This window comes from Melopsittacus undulatus, chromosome 8, assembly GCF_012275295.1.
Source record: "Melopsittacus undulatus isolate bMelUnd1 chromosome 8, bMelUnd1.mat.Z, whole genome shotgun sequence".
Classification (NCBI taxonomy): domain Eukaryota; kingdom Metazoa; phylum Chordata; class Aves; order Psittaciformes; family Psittaculidae; genus Melopsittacus; species Melopsittacus undulatus.
The window spans coordinates 47,897,881-47,916,001 of NC_047534.1; positions in this window are offsets into that span (position 1 = coordinate 47,897,881).

Sequence of the window (18,121 nt, forward strand, 5' to 3'; positions counted from 1 at the left end):
AGTTCAAATGAGGTACTCCTGTATTTACGTACTGCCTTCCAACCAGGGGTATAGAAATATTATGATTGTTTGCTTCTGGCTGTTTAGATTTTAAGAAATGCTTTATCTTCTGGTGTCACTTTATCCAGCTTTGGTTCTGCTGCTTGGTGCTAGGAATGTGCATAGAGGAAAAAAATGTTATAGCATCTGTGAAAAATATAGATACAGGGTTATGTCTGTGGATTGGGAACACCCTGACTGAAGCTGCATGTGATGCTGCCAGAAGGCCTTAAGCAGGTATGGGCTGCAAAACTGAGCAGATGAAAAATGTTTCTGGATCTGTAAAGCTTTCATCCCACAGTGCACTTAAACATCAGTTATTTATTTGCACAGTTTGCAGCAGAAGTTTTAGCATATCATACTCTGTTTAACCAGAACAGTGCTGGTATCAAAAAGACTGCATCGCATATAAGAAAATATAACCAGAAATTATATTTGTGACTGGAGAAACAGCAAACCTGGGTTTTGATATGTTTAAAAATGGCTCTGTTGACAAAGGGATTTTTCAGACTTGCAGAGAAGTTCAATATGTTTTTATAACAGAAATAACAAGAATAATCCTGGTTAGGAAGTACTTAGGTGTTCTTTAATTTGGTTCTTGTTCTAGGGGCAGTTACTTTTTTTTCTTTCCAATTTTTAAAGAGAAAAGTAATCTAAACTCTGTCATTTTAATACGGGTTTTGCTGCATTTTTTCAGTTTCAAATAGCTTAGCAGATCTTTGTTTATGAAAGTAAAAAATCCCAGTGCTGTTTCTGCATTAAAGGTAATGGTGCAATTAAGTTCTGGTATGACAAATCAAAGGCTAAAAAGCATTTAGGACAGAGAGCAGAATGAAACATAACTGTTTTCTTAGTTGTTGATATCTCTGCCAAAATGTCTCCTTTAACCTCAGTGGCTGTGGATTAGGTTTTCCAACAACGTGTATTTTGGTGAGCTTGTCAAAGAGTTTAAACTGTCATACAGGATGCACTAAATGCTTTTTTTTTATGCCAACATACTGAAAGATGTGGAATTTAGAAGATGCTTCAGTATGAATTTGAGAGCAGTGAGTGTTTCATCCAAAAGAGCTATCCAGAAAGGAAAAGCAGGGATAGCTGTAGGACAGGTTTTAATGTGGATTCGCAGCTGGTATGAAAGCTATAAGCCTACCTGAGTCATTAAAACAGTGGATCTGTTCTGGACATGAAACAGAAACAGCAGCAGGTGATGTATTAAAAAACTAGGCTGTGTGAAAGGAGGAGGGCAGTGGTTATGAAGAGGACAAAGAAATCTGACCTTCTACCATCAGATTTATTATTTTAAAGAAAAATTGAAGTTGGTCTAAAAAAGGACTAGGGAAAATATTTTTGAAATATTTTCTTCCAAATGCTGTAACTAAAGGATGTAAATTCTAATAAGGTGACTTAACAAGACTGCATTTGCAATTACTGGTAATAAACAAGCATATTACATAGGTTCTTCCTGATAGTTATACATAGCAGAGATGAGCTATGGATTTAGGAATGCTATTTCAATTTATGCGTGTTAGACTTTTTAGAGATTCTTAAAGCCTGAGCAAGTGTTTCTTTCCTTAGAGCAAATTATGCTGTCACTTCAATCCATGCAAACTAGAATAATAACTTTCAAATCATGGCTGTTACCTTGGAGGAAGTGAAAGCAAAATTTGGTCCTCCTTGTGAGAGTTAGGTCTTAGTTTTCAGCTAACTTGACCTGGCTTTGCATCATGTTTTCTATATACGGATAGTTAATTTGTTTTTAGTTTATGGTTGGGGTTAATGAATTTAAAAAAGGCTGATTTTACTTAATTTGAGTGTGTTACCATAACACTTTCTATAAAGCCTTTCATCTGAGTGACTTTATTTCTGTGTAAATTCTGGATGGTGTTATTTTTCCTAGCGTAAAGGGTATGTAAGTAAATTTCAAAAGATAAATGAGCCTTTGCACTCCAATATAATTTCTGTACAATCCTATGTCTTATTTATACATTCGGAAAATAGACAAAATGGTGATGTTTTGGCTCGCAGAGCCTTCAGAGTATATAAATAACATGTATTATTGCATATAAATTATATTGGAGTGCAGATGCTCATTCATCTTTTGGAATTTATCTGCATAGTTTAGCGTTTCCATCCACAAATGCTTGAAACCAGTCTGGCACCCTCAGGGAGTGATATGTCTCTGTGCCAAAAATGGCACTAAGGGAAATGCTGCTCAAGGAGTCGACTGTAACATACACTCTGTCACCACACCCACAAATACAAATTTGTCTAATCAAAGGCACTGAATTGTTGGTCCTCTAGTTATTCTGTTATGCCCATCTTAGATTTTCAGTTCCAGAACTGCTGACTTATACCAACACTTTAGTGGCTAGAGCCTTATAAATTAGACCCTGTACAGCCAGTTAGGCATAAGTGTGCTTTCTTGGTATCATATTCTAATCTTTCTAATTCTCAGTAAATAATTTTATTATTTGCATAACCAGTTCCTGCAGACTAACTGAAGTCTTTAGGCCAGATTCATTCCAGCAGGTGCTTGAGGTTAAAAATTACCTGTTCATCTGAAATAAATCACATTAATATACCTCTTTTAGAAGCAGAGCAGAGAGGACTGAAGGGCTGCAGGATGGATGGACAGAGAACAGGAGCAGGGGTTTTGGAAACTGACTTTCACAAGGGGTTAGAGAAATGGAAAGACTGAATCTAGAAATAAGCTTTTGTGCAGAATAAGAAGTTGAGACACGAGGGAGGAACCAGACACAGCTGCAAGAGCATTGCAGCAGTCTGTTTTATTGTTTGTGTACAGGCAGAATATGATATGCCATTTCCTTCTCTTCCTTAGCTTTCTGCCCTGTCTACCCACCTTTCATCCATCAAAATGCCTTTAGGCAGAATATGTAAAAATACTTCATACTCCCTGGTGGCTGCTGGTGTGCAAACTTGTGAATAATCCTTCGACAGATTCTGCCACTTGCATGCTGCTCAGGTTTGTTGAGTCCCTCTCAACAAACTACTCCCAGTCTACTTCCAGTAGGAGCTGAAAACCTGCAAAAACGCATAGAGTAAGTGCTGCTGTCTTGTGGCTGCTCTGCCTTGCTAGAATGTAGAAAGATTGGGCTTGAATACTGCTCGTAAGGAGGGATGTGTGAGGATGAGCAGCACAGCAGAAATCACAGGCAGTAGTGTCTGTCCTGTAGATGGTGTGGAGTTCTTGGTACACAGAAGCCTCAGGAGAGGCCAATTCTGGCCTTACAGAGGTGTATGACAGATAACAATAGATGCCTGCATGTAATGAAAGGGAAGTTTGGTGTTGAAACTGGAAAAGTTCAGAGCTAGTCAGAGAAGCTGTATTCATGCATTCTTCTCTCCACTTCGAACACTCATATAGCTATGTACATAGCATAGTCCTACACAGACTGCCTAGGAATCATGTTCTGCACTCACTTGGCACTTCCTTGAAATGTATTGCCTCTCATAGCTCCTCAGACTGCTTGTGGTTCAGTCTGTGGTGTAGCTTTTATTTTGTGAGCAGAGAGAAGTTCAGGGGGTTTGACTTCTTGGGAATCCCACAAGCTACTGGCAGTTGAACACTCTTAAAAATTGGCTCCCAGTATATCACATAGCATGTAAAAGATATGGGACAGAATTTGGGGTCTTTACTTCCTGTCTTAGCGTTTTCCAACCCATAGAAAATACTGCTTCTCAATTTCTTTTACTTTCACCATCACATTCCAATGCTACCAGTTACCCACCCCTCCTCCCACCCAATGTAGAATGATAAGATTTCTCAGGAAAAACATCTTCCCAAGTAAACCCCGTGGACTATGTATGTTCTATCTTGGTTTTAAATACTATAAATGCGGATGTGTGAGAGTTTTATTGATTCTTACTCTCTCCCCAGTACACTGCTCTATTAATAACAAATGCAACAATATGTTATAAATACTCAGAACACCAATGTGTTAGAATAAAACCAGCTATAAATTCTCATCCTTTGCATAAAAGTGAAAATTGCTAATAGTGTGCTCTGCAATTTGCCCATGCTAAGAGTAGTCAAGAACCATACATAATATAAAGGTGCTGCTGTGAGTAGCCAAAATGTACAGGATTTCATTTTTCATTTTTCTTCCTGGGAAGCTGATCTTTGAAGAGGTCCCTAATGAGATTCTGCTTGGCTTGGAATACCCTAAAAAAACCTGCTACAGTTTAGCAATGCACCTTATATCTAATGGTGGGCTTCAGAGTAGGAACCAGTAGCTGCAATTATGTTAATAGTTGATACTTTCTTCATCTTATATTAACACTTGGAACTTATCCTGTAGTCACATAATGAAATATATGTTAAAGCAGACAGGCGGAGTGCACCAAACATTAAACATTCTTATTTTAGGTAAGGCTGAAATGTTCAGTTTAATACTGCAATTACATACATATACATGCTACATATATAATATATATAATATATTGTATCTAATACTGTATGTGTCTGGTTTTGGACAATTGAAAGTGGGAACACTGAGATACACTGTAATGATGCACCAACAAATGGGTTTGGAAGTTTTGCACTCATTTGTCTGTTTCTAGCCCATCAAGTCATGCACATTTCCCAGGCTGAAATGCACAGCTATCCAAACCTCCCCCTGTGTTCAGCTCTGAGACCTTTTGTATGGTTAGGCATTATGTTGCTTTCACATTAGCACTTCAGCAGTTCAGCTTTGGTGTGTACAGTTAATTCATCCAGACTGTGAGCAGTGTAGGAGCTGACCCAGGCAAGTGCAACTTTTCCACTGTCTCTGACATTTCACTGTCCTCCTGTCAGTATCCCATTCCCTGGAATGCTCACCGGCAGGGTGGCTGGTGTGCAGCGACTGTAGTATCTTACAGTGGTTGCCCTGGTGTTTTCTCTCTCTGAACCCATTGTATGCTGAAGCATGTGTTAAATTCATAAAGTGGTCAATTGGTTGGTATCAAGGTGCTGTTTCTAGTCCTTTTTTTGCATAAGAAAGGACCCTGGCTCAGTGCTTGGGGACCTTGAGAGAGGGCCCCTACAAAAGTAAAGAATATTGTTGCATGTAAATTGTAGGAATTTGGACTTATTGCTTAATTTCTCTGGAATTTCTGGCAGGGGGATGCTGGTAATGTTAGAGATTGGTGGCCTAACATCTGGTGTGTTTAATTTTTGTTTACTCTGGGTTTATCCCTCTCTGTACATTCTCTGTCCAGGTGTGGCCTTATCATGATGAAGTTTTGGAGCCTTTGGTGTTCTTTACAGATAGATTAAACTCCTTTTTCATTCTTTAGGTTAATTTCCTTTTTACAAGAAAAACAATGCTGTTGTTTATTGGAGGTTGTGTAAATAGATGGTAACATTACACCTTCGAACCCAGTCACACTGTTATGTTGCCATGGTACCTAAAAACACTCAAGAGATACACAGCCTAATTCTGCTGTTACTGGTCATGGTGCTGGCACTGATGGAGCAGTTTTAATACAAAACTGGAACAGAATCTTTCTGAGGTCCTCTGAATGGTATTCAGACAGAAGTAGCAAGGAAGCAATCTGCTGCATTTTCTGGGTTTACTAAACAAGTGGAACAGATAGACTTGAGAGCTGTGGTTTAACCAATGAGAAGTTGAACAAAATGAGTCAAGGAAGGGCTTTATTACTACTTTGCTGGCAATAGCACTCTGTGTCCTTAAACTTACATGAATGGAAAACTCATTCCCAAGTGGAAGAAATGTGCTCTAAACTATAACATGTACCTGAATTGCTGTTGTATAAAAATGCTGCAATAGGGTTAGAGGAGCTAAAGATCCCCTGTGTCAGGAATGAAGCCCAAGAGGAAATGCATAAATAAAAATAATTCCAGCTGTAAGCATACTATTTAAATGGAAATCCAGGTTTAGCTTTTTTGTGTCTTGCTGACCACAATTACTAGTGGTAGTTTCTGCAGCTCAAACAGTATGTTGTTAGTACAACATACATTAGTTGTTAGTAGAAGGCTCTTAAAGCAGCACGCAATTTTCTTTTCTTTTTTAATAAGTATTTTAATGCAGAAGTAGACTGACTTTTAATTCCATTCAGCCAATTTCTGCAGGACAAGCATTCCTGAAAGCAGCCTTTAACTCAAAGCATTTTTGGTATGTGAATGAGAGAGCGCTCAGCTCAAACTGAGACTATTACATGGTAATTTTTAGGAGATACTATGGCAGAGATGCAGATATATGCACAGTATTGTGGGAGAATTTTTAGATGTATGCCAGCAGTGGTTGGTCTAGTACAATGTTGAGATGTTTGTGGATACCTTAGTTTTGAGAGTTAATGCCCCTCTTCTCATAAACCATAGTCCCTAAGTAAACAAACTTTAAAAAAGAGACTCATAAATCTGAGTCCTGAGAAGCCATTTGGGGAGACCATAAAGTGTAATAACTTGTTGCAGGCAGGATAAGACTGTTGAAACTTGTCTATGTTTCACTGCTGGCTTTCTAAGAATTGCTTACCTTTAGACCAATGAAATGCGTGAAAATGGATCTGTAGTCAAAACGAACCTGTCAGAAAGCAAAAGGTGAATCTGAAGTTTTGTATATTGGGAAAACTGAAGTATGAGAGAGTAAAACTCTCCAGTGACACAGTAACATTTTTGTTGGGGGGTGGGTTTTGTTTGTTTGTTTTTAATGAATTATCAGCCATCTAACATGGATGATATCTAAGGTCAAGTCTCATATCCCCGCTTCTAAGTATCGGTTGCATTTGTAGGTTAGATAATAGATAGAAGAAGGGAAACCAGGTGTGAAATGACTAATGACATTGATTCACATTTGTGAAGTATTTGAGACTCATAAGTAAATTCAGACTATGAGAATGTGTATACAAGCTTTTGTGGAGGAGGTAAAAATGTTTTAGATAGTAGCTGAAAATGCAGTTTTATTTTCCTTTTACCGTCACAGGCCTTTCCAGGTTTTAGGTTGGTTGGATTTTTATTTTTCTAATGTGTGTGGTTTTGACTTAAACAGCTGCGTGAATGCTTAACTTGTTCTCAGTGTTTTGCTCTCCCAGGAAGGCTGGGATGCATCTTTTCCATTGACCTACTTGAATGCAGTTAGGAATTGCAGTCTTTTACACAAATGTCCATCCCACAGGAAATCTCAGCACTAGAAAATCACATTTGCCACTGTGTAAGGTACTGGTGTGATCCTTTTTATGCCCCAACTGGTCCAACTGGCATTGGTGGTCTTGTCCTTGAATGGAATGGGGATGAAACTTTGCCTGTGTACCTATTTATTCTTCACCCTGCCAGGTACACAGGAGATAAGCTGCATTTTCAGTGTTGGAAGATCTTGTTTAGCAATATTTTATTGAAAAAGTAATTGTGTAACTATTGTAGAAATGTGAGAGAATGTTGGATTGCTTGGGTATTGTCAAAGGTAGGAGAGATCTGGATCTCCATGTCCCATTCGTGGGGCTCTACTACACTGCTAATTCTAGTAAGTTTGTCGTTGCTTTTCTCCTTACCTTCCGGGTCAGGCCTAAGTTTTTGTCATTTGTCTCTGGTGACTTGTCGATTATAATTCATTATAATCAGAGGAAGAGTTTCTTTTACCTCCTAGTATTTCAAACAGCAGAGGGGAAAGCATCTCTCTGTCACATAGACTGTGTAGTCTCTCATCTGTAGCTTTATCACATACCTTTTCTTCAGTTTAGTAGTCTCTGATTCTCTACCTGGGTAGAATCAGCATTTATTTTGCTCCTCCAAATGAGGTTAAGATAGTCTTGGAGTATGGTACCACAGTCAAGGGATCTGTAGCAAATGACCTGGATTATCAGTCTTTAATTTTTTCTTCTTAACCTGTTAGTGTGTGTTGGTGTTAGTTGCTGATGACTTTGACAATTTAGCATCCATGGTTGTTTAGCCTGATTTTAGGCAACCTGGGAAAGCAGTATTAGATGTATATTTCACTTTCTCTCATTCAAATATCACTGCAAAATGTGGACTGCTGTAACCTTTAGACTATCAGATAAACTACTCATTGCAATTTTCAAGCCCTCTGGGTGAGTAAAAGAAATAGGAGCAGAAGAAATTGAAGACCAGCAATAATATGTGGCGATAGTCACGATGACTTTGCAATATAAATACTTTCTTCTTTTAAGGACCCATAAATTGCATCAAGATAATAATTGTGTAGTTTCCTAACTTGTCTTTCTCACGGTTCAGATTGAAGGCCACAAAAAAAGGCAGTGCAGGATTAAAGGCAAAATACTGTTTATAAAAAATTATCCATCTCAAATTTGCCTGAGTCTATATTCTATTAATTTAACTATCCTAAAATGTTTTGTGATGTGCGCCATGCTTCTAAACTGTGTAAAGGGAGATGCTCCCCCAGGCTTTCATGGAAATTATGTTTATAGTACATGCTTCTGTTTTCTTCTCATTCCCTTAAGCAGAAAGGTCCTCACTGGTGCATTTTCACTGGCAAAAATGTATACATCATTTAAGTCATTACAGGTTGACTGCTCATTTGTTACAATAAACTATATCATCCTCGCTAGGAGGCCAAAGAGAGCCTGTAGCCATGAATATACATCTTCCTAGGGTAACTCAATTCAAAGCAGCAGCATGCCATGGTAAAGTATTACTTAATTTATACTGCTAATGTTTAACATTGATTCTGTGTGGGAAAATAAAGCCCAACACATTTTGAGAACCTACATCATTAAGGTTTAATAATTTAGACCTAGTTAATGTGATAATGAATTTACTGACAACTAAAGTGCAGTTTCAGTACTTATATTTCTAGAAATACTGACTCTGAAACTAGGTTTTCTAGGCAGAAAATGTATATTATAGGATTGTTTCTGTAATTTACCCGTCCTCACTCTCTTATACCACATTGAAAAATACATCTTTAGTCATGTTTACTAACTAGTGGAATGCAGTGCTTCTTTCACTCCATACATCTGGTGAGCTATAGGGTACTAATAGGGTCCAATAGGGTATTTGTGTGTTAAAAAACTCCTTAATTGATGGAAGCTGCTTAGTATTTGTGAAATGTAGCAAAAAAGAAAGCTGTTATTGTGGTCCAAGTCTAACATTCAGCTACCGCAAGCTCAGGAACTGTGTATTGGAAGAAGCAACATCTGCATGCCCCGCTCCCTGCTATCCTGTCCCAGTCAGGGCTGCTGTCACAGCTATTGTGTTGGCATGCATCATCCCAGAAACAACTTGACAAAATGAGATGTAGGTCATTTCCAAAGCTTGAGGAGGGGGAGGGGGTATTTATTTTTTAAATCTGATGTAGTGTAGTCCCTTTACTTCCCTCTGACCTTCCTATGTCACTGTGCAGACTGCAGCCATCTTCTACTGCCCCTGTGGGTGTTTTATATCAATCAGGCTTCCTTTCAAATGGCTAAAATAATGGGTGTCCTCCACACGTCCGAATGTGTCAAGGCTTCTGCGATATAACTTCAAGCAGGAGTCAGGGGCACTCTGCACCTTGTGGGAGGTACTTACTCAGCAGCTTGCTGGATTTGGCTTTGTTGCAGAATATTTCTGAATACCCTTTGCATAGTCTCTTTCTTTGTTTTGTACAATACTGCTGTTGGGAAAACAAAGTGGGGCTAGTGCAGTAAAAGAATTTTCCCAAACATTTTGTCACCCCCATTTTAGTAGAAGTGGTAGCAGTTGGTGTATTTCTGTTTGGTTGTGGTTTATGCTGGGGAGGGCAGCTGTGTGTTGCTGCTGTTTCAAGCTTTAGCACATCTCGAATCTGTGGTAGTCCATCACCTACTTGTAGTTAAAGCTCAAAAGGCTTTACTGTGTATTACTGTGAACTGATAGCTATTGCCTGACAAAGTCTTGGATCAGATTAGAGAAACAATGAACACCCCCAAAGAATTTCCAGGTGCTTAAAATTGTATTAATATTCTTTGGAGTGTACAGATGTGAGACTGGGTTAATGAGCTATCCGAGAGTTCCAGGTCTGTCCAGGAGAGGGCAGATCATATTTACATTCAACAGACAATTATTCTTTCCTTAAGAATATTGCTATTAGCAGCAGTTTGGCTGTTGATACAGATCAGAAGAAGTTCACTAACTTCTTTGCACAGCTCTGTATTTCTTCAGAGATATTATTGTCTTCAGTTTAGGAGAGGAAGATAGAACAGATGTGTGGGCTGTAGGCTGTAGAATTGTTTCTCTGGTGGTTCTTTTGATGTGGGCTCTGAACAAGTTATTTTCTCTTGACATGTATTTTATCACCTCTTTCTTTCACTCTTTGTGTAACCAAGTTTGATTCTTGATTCTACAGCAATATAAATAATAAAATAAAAGTTGAAAGAGAACCTCAGTCTTGCAAAAAGTCCTGCTCACAGGAGACTTCTGCTTTTAAACTGTGGAGGGAGAGAGTCCAACCAAACATGCAGGTCTTGAGGTAGATATCATTCAAGACAAAACATTCCTTTTCATGGCTCACTTGCCATTTGTGCTATAACTGTATTTGACCACCACTATCTCTACTTGTTAGAATGAAATGCTATCATGGGAAGAGGATTTTTAATGCTGCTAGGTGCCCATCAGTGAATTTATTATTCACTGAATGTATAATAATTTACTGAACTCTGGTACTTCAGAGGATAGTACAGCTGCTTCCATTTAAGTGCTGTGGATCAGTGCTGTCTTGACAGACTGGACAAAACCCCCCTTTTTTTTTAATTGAATCCTATGTGCTTTTCTTTGCAGTCCAGGCTGTGCAATGCTGTTGTGCAGTGTTGTCCTGATCATGTAGGTTCCCTCTCCAACATTTTGCCCCCTGCAACCTCTCTTTCCACCCAGTGAAGCATCCTCAATTCTGATTTGTTGAAATTGCCTTCCTTTGACCATGCTATTGGGAGTTTTAGTTTCGGTTAGCACCTAAAGTCTTGTAGCTTTTTTTTATTTCTACCTATTGTCTCTCCCAGTTTGTATTCCCTTTGTAATGCTGTTCCTTAATAAGTCTGGTGTGTGCCTGACATCAACATAATGTAAAAGAGAGACCCTTGTGACTTAAATTGCCTGCAGTGTACCACAGCAATTGTTTCCCTGCTAGGAGCTAGTGATGCAGGTAAACCTTTTTTCCATGTTAGCTTGCAAATAGTCATATGTGTTCCCTGACTTCCATTCCCAAATCTTGTTAAATTCGATTAAATATTTACTTTCTTTTTTTTTTTCTTTTCCATTCTCAAACTTGGCAAATTTGGAGTGCCGGTTGTATATAAGAATCCTTTTTCTTTCCACAAACCCAAAATACAAGATTACTTCAGAGCCATCAAGAAGCTGTGGTGAATAAGTATCATTGAATTTCCTTGGACTGGTCAAAAAGGTTACTGCTTATCCCAGTTTGTAAGCTGTTGTTGTACAATGGAGATTGCCACATGTCTAACCTTCAACTACAGTCACTCATGGTCTGGTTGTTACTATATAACATTAAGCTATGAACTTGGTTCAGCAAAGAATAACAAAAGTTTGCTTTTCCCATTTGGACACTTACTTTCTGGAGGGTGCTGCTGCTTTCTTAGATTACTGAGTTAACTAGCCTGCTTTTGAAGTTGAAGGCTGAATCTTCTAACTCTCTATGTTGGAAGCAACCCCTCTGAAGGCAAGGCAAGGCAAGGCAATCCACCCTTGGAGGTGGACTAGTGTGGACAATGGGGCTGTCGGATTCCTCAGTGGCTACCAGTGATTGTACCAGATGTTGTTGATGTGTTACTAAATGAATTTTGCCTTTTTTTGCTGTATTTGCTTCAAGATACTGCTGGCAGCTGCTTTGTGACTACTTAAAAAGTGAGCCTGAGACATCTTGGTAGAACAGATCAAGTATCATTACCATGTACAGTATTTCACAAGGAGAAATATCGTACATTTATTTCAGCTAATTTTATATATGAGATGAACGCGCTTTTCATAATGTTGCACAATGAAACCATAATAACACAGCCAAGATGGTAAATTCATTTTAATTCCACAAAATTCATAATTGGTGACATCGCCAGTGGGAGCAATTGATCTCTGCTTTCCATTTGTTCTTGACTGTTTCCACTTCAGTGAATTAAAAGAATTGGGCTGCTGGGACCCCACCCTCTGTATGTTCATACAGCATATTATGCAAGAGCAATAGCCTTCAGAAAATTGCTTGTAATAGACAATGCCCGCATTAAATAAAAAAGGCAATAGTCCCTGGCCTGAATCAGTATTTTAATCCTTTTCAGATTTTTATTATACCTGATGCCTTTCTGTTCAGTAGTAGAGCTAAGAACAGGCGTAATTCAGTGTAGCTAAATTGCATTATTTGAAATTAATGAGTTCTGTGTTTATTCTTTTAAATTAGCACAGTTCCTAATAAATCAAAAGAGAACATGCACTTCTCTTTGTTTGCCTGCATATTACCTCAGTGGGGATAATTAACATCTTGTGACAGTGAAGTCATATGTCAAAGCTGAGTTCTTATTGCTAGCCTAGTGAAAATGATGTTGCCAGTGACCTATATCATGACCTTATTGATGCAGTACAAGTTCACTCATTCAGGATGTTCAAATCACAGTCTTGTCACATCACAGGTCCTCCCTGTTCCGTAGGAAAGGAATGATTTTAATATATCTAAAACAAAACAAAAATTCAGAGGTATTTAATGGGGTAGATATAATATTATTTTAAGTGCATATAATTGTACTAATTTTTTTAATGCTGGGGGAGGTTTCCTGTTAAAGTACCCAAACAATTTTTGTCGGTGCTATTTTTTTTTCTACTATAATTGGGGATACATTGAACTACTTACATCTGAAGAAAAGAATCATGTTTAAGGTGTATTAACAATAATACTCACTGGATAGCACAGATGTTTCATGCCTGAGTCCTTCCTCTTGAAGGAATGTCACCAAATTATTTTCAAATCTCAAACATTCGGCCAATCAAAAGCACAAGATTTGACAAGAGTCAAATACAAAAAGGAGAAAGTATTCTGCAGTGGCAGCTTTGCTGTGATCTTAGCTTCATTACGATTGAAAATGCTTTTGAACAGGTGAAACATTTAGGTTTTTTGATAGAAGAAAAGGCTATAGAAGCCCATAAATCCATTTGGGAAATTTTTGGTCATCCAGCTTGTGTTCTGTCCATTAGTAATTCTTATTTTGATGCCAGTTCAGAATGACTCTGGATACTGCTGGTGATGGGAGATGGACACTTTTCTCTTTAGGTGAGAGTTTAAATAGCAAATACTGAATGCTTTGGTTTACTCATAAAGAGGAAGTTGCATGCAAGTGCAAGTGAGAAGGTTCCTGTTTAGATTCTGAACTTGGAGATGAAGTGATCCAAAACCAAAAGAAATGGGATCTTTTCAGCTTCTGTGAAATAAGGCAAAGATATTTGGGGTGGTGAGGGTAGAGGGAGGAAGCTCAAAAGTATCTTCAGTGGTAGTCATCAGATTTGGTAATAATTTACTGAGCCATGACTACATAGCTAGCTTCATATATGTAGCTGTAAACAAAAGAGCCTCTGTCTATCTGAAGTTGCCCATGTACTGTGTACTCTTGTCGAAACTGGCTTCATGCAACATGTCTAAATGCCACAAGGTTTTTCATGTGTAGCACTGGCTGTCCAAGAAATGATCTTGTTTTCAAGTTTCACACATTTTACCTTCCTTTTCATAGTTACTGATGACTTTAAAAAAAACCCAACCAACCAAACAAAAAAACCCCACAATACAAAAAAATCCCCAAAACCAAAACAAAACCACCAACTCAAAACCAAAACCCACCAAAAAAACAAACCAAACCAAAAAACCCAAACCAAACAAACCAACTAACCACCACCCAAAAGCCCCCCACAAACCAAGTAAGCAATTGAGTTATAAGGGAAACTCAGTGGGTGACCTGATTGTGCTTGATGTGCCATGCCTGCCAGAGTTTGCATATAGTCTCATATAGTAGCTCTGTGGTGAGGAGTCTTATTTTAGTGTGTGCATACCAAGTAATACAATCATTGCCTTTAAAAACAACTTTGTTACATACTGAAATGCTTATCAAAGTATGTAGGAATGGAAGAGCAGTCTTAATAATTTGAACTGCATTGTTTACTTTTAATGTTGGGGTCTCAAAGGCTGGAAAGGTGTGATCATTTGTATTCACCCAGCTAAAATGACCAATTATGTCCATTCTGCTGATGGAAAACTGAGGAAGAAGAGATCACATTGAAAGAGCCTGAGCACTAAATAGTAAAAGATCTTTTCATAAGGGCTTTATGAGCTACAGTCCTGCAATCTCTGTTAGTTTTACAGGTGATGATAGAACACTTATTAGCCATTTTCCTCTTCTCATCCTCACGTTGATGTCCGGACTCTTCTGTTCTTAAAGTTGGGCTCATGCTGCTGTGCTCACTGAACTTTCTTAAGTTTTCTTGATCAAAAATGCTATGCTTTACAGTGATGTACACCAAAAACATTCTACTGACTCTATATTTCTGCTTACAAAAAAGTCAAGTATTGCTTAGTACAGATTGATGCCAGCCAGACAGATTCTGTTCCCAGTTATACCAGCTGAAATCTAGAATAATGCTATAAAACTAAGCTTCATCTTCAGTTGTACAGCTGATATCTGGGTACTTTTAATATAGTTTATTGGTATTTATATCACTGTAATTTCTTAAGCATCTGTAATCTGTCCCTCCTTCTGTTTGTGGATGGGAAAAATCCTGTATTTTCGTTTTAAACTAGCTCATTAATTTTTTGATTTCTCTCTTTCAAGTAATTTAAAAAGTGGTGTTCATACACTCATCACTACAGACATCCGTTGACTTCTGTCCCCAAAGGCTTAGTTCATTTCTTCATGTAAAACAAATACAGTCTGTTGGGTATCATCAGCTGGGCCCTATAAGCACCAGGCTGCAATTAGATCCCAATCAAATATCCTATAGCAGGTGGATTGTGCCCTAGCTTCTTAGAAGTGGAAGTCTGCCAGCTTTCATCCTTCAGGTCTCTTTCCTGCTATTTTTGTGGTGTAGAAATAATTGGAAAGAGTCTTTAGAGAGCCCATTCCTTCTCAAAGAACTATCTCTTAAAGGTACTACTGCAAATACCTTTTTTAAAGAAACCCATATGGTTGCCCTCTGACTGGTGTCCTGACACACAGTGCTGCCCTCGCTGTCCTCGTCCTCCTGCTCCAGCACAAAGTGATGTTTTTTGCTGGGAAAATGTTTAGCACCTTGTGCTACATTTCTTTTGGAAACCAGAAATAAGAATTCCTACTGTTGCATTTGAGTAGGTTTCATCTGAGATGGAATTTGGATTGCTAAATCTGGTCCTAGAATGATTAAGGATCCCATGTGGAAGTCTCACTGACACTGTGTCCTTCAGTGGCCCCATGTGTGTTCATTCTCTTAAACCAGGACCCAAGTGTTTTATTCAATGTCACTAGCTGAGCATGAAACAGAACCCAAAACCTAGGACTCCTAATTGTCCTCTACTTTTTCTTTAACTAGAACATAATTGTTAGGTGTAATTCCTCTTCACTTCTTCCTTAACAACTCATCACCTCTACTTTTCCAGCTTAATGCACTGGAAAATAATGTGGAAGGAGAAGACACCCCCACCCCTCACACCCCTACACCCTCCCCCAACTTCACAGCATTTTTGCTGCTTTTCAGCATGTGAAAATCAAATGTCTGATGATTTCATATAAGTTTTTATTTAATCATTGCTCTTTCTTGTCCTGCAGCTAGTGTGCTTTGTGTAAATTCTACCTACCTTCTAGGCTGAGGGGAAAAAACCTTTCAGTCACTTTAAGAGTGAAAAACTGGCATTTCCTAGCTAAAAAGAACAACTTCTGCAGTTTCAATTAAAGGAATTACTGGATTAGGAAGACAAAGGCCCACTTCTGAAATCAGCTTTAGCGGCATTTATGAGGATCAAGTGATCACTTCAAGTTTCTCATTCTTTTCTAACTGGCTGCTTCTCATGCTCTGAAAATGTTGTGCTGTGTTTGTACTGGGAATGGAAAAACATGTTCAGGCTATAGACGGTTGATGAAATGAACCTGATTAACCATATAGATGGGGAAATTTATATGTGTCTTTCATCTTTTCCAGCTGCATACACTGGTGTTCTCCAAATCTGTACGAGTTTCAAATTAACTTTTATTATTTTTAAAGGAAATTTAATACAGGGAATAGCTTTGATTGCAGAGCCAAGGCAACTCTTCCAGTACCTGCATCTTCTGCTACAACTGCCAGGTTTACTCAGATTAGCAGAGTCAGCATTGTTTCAGTAGATACTAAGTTAGAGTAGTAACTCTGTCTGGTTAGCACAGAAGACTAGGAAAATCAGTTTCTCAAGCTAAAAACTGATTATTGTAAGACTGGCTCGCATCTTTACTGCATTAGGAAGCTCTAATGCTGACCTGCATCTTGCAAGTGCTTGCCTCTTCAGCACTGTACCTAATCCTCACAGAAGCAGGTTGGGCAGGAGATAGGTCTGTCAAGGCTTGCAGCTGTGATAAGACTGAACCAGCATGTGAAAAAAAGCCCTGCATAAAACCCCACACAACGAACAATCCCCTACACCTCACTTCCCTTAAGCAGGCCATTAGTCACCACCCAGAGATCTCATGTCGAGCAAGGAGTTTGGCAGACTATCTCCTAGTTTATCTCTTTGCTACAGTTTAAGGTGTTACCATGTCCATCTGTCCATCCCATTCCCTGCTCGTGGGTTATTGTCCCTACAGCTGTTCCATTTGGCAATTGATACTGCTAAATTCAAACACTGATCACTGTGTGTTTGGGCTAATATAGCAGATGCTGAAGGGAGTTGGCTGAGACATGGGCATCTGCTTCCCTCAGTTGACTCTTCTCCAGGGCCAGTAACAGGTTGGGTGTGCAGCAGTGTGTTAACCTGGAGCAACCAATGTCTGGGTGAGTGGCAGCTGGAGCTGTGCATTCCTTCAGCTTGTCCTGGCACCTGGGTACTGTATGATCATGAGGCAGCAGCAACCTTCTTGCTGCTGTGTCCGGTCCCCCAGAGCTACTCAAAGGATGGGTTGAGACATCCTGAGTTGCTTCAGTGTCCAGACACTAGTGTCACACTCAGGTGTTAGGGCTCTGATGCATTCATAGATAACACTTTACACTGGCTTAACAGTGACCAGACTACAGTGTGCTCTGTTGCTGCCTTCCTTTCAGGGAAAGACTGTGCATGCTGTGTGGACATTTATTCAACATGAAAATTGTTTCTTTTCCTGACAGAAAATGGTGGTGAGGGATTATTTTCTTTTCCTTTTTGTATTTTTCCCCTTGTTCTCACCCATTCTACCATAATATAGTCATGAGCAAGAGTAGAGCAAGTAGGATCCCTATCTGTCCTGGCAAGCTAGCCTACTTAGTTATAAAGAAAAATTACTGATGCAAGCAATGCCTTAACCTAAGGTACTTCTTATAGACAGAGGGGAGAAGATAAGATTTGTTAGCTAGGAAAAGCTAAAGCTTTCAGAGAAAGGGGGTGCATGCATGCCCCCAAGCACATATTTAACATGTTAATCAAACTGGAGATGTCCTCATTCTGCATGTGGTTACAAAAGTGAAAGTGCAAAGGTAAAAATACCTTTATTTTTCTAATAGTGATTTGCAACCCTGAGACCTCTTAAGCTGCAGGTTGATGGATCTTAACTTTGTGACACTAACGTGGCACTCCCAGAGAAACGTGTTGTGTAATGCTTTAATCATTAATTACCGTCATTCATCATGCAGCTTTCCTTTTAATGTCCATTAGCATCATATGCCACTCATGAATGCTTGTAAGTGTATAAATGTGCTCGTAATCCTGCTGAGTAGGTTTACATTAACTGTAAATTATCTTCTTGACCAGTTGGTTGGCCTTCCTGGCTGGTAGAGTCGTCTTATTTGTAGCATTAGCAACGAGTTTGGGAAATGAGATACATTGAAAATATATGTGCAGGTCTGTCTTAAAAGCTAGGCCCAGCTGGTGCTTGGGGATATGTTGTGAAGTGTTAGCTCAGTTGTGCCAGCATACGTCAACATCTTTTGAGACAAAAAGCTACAGTCTGTGGTCCA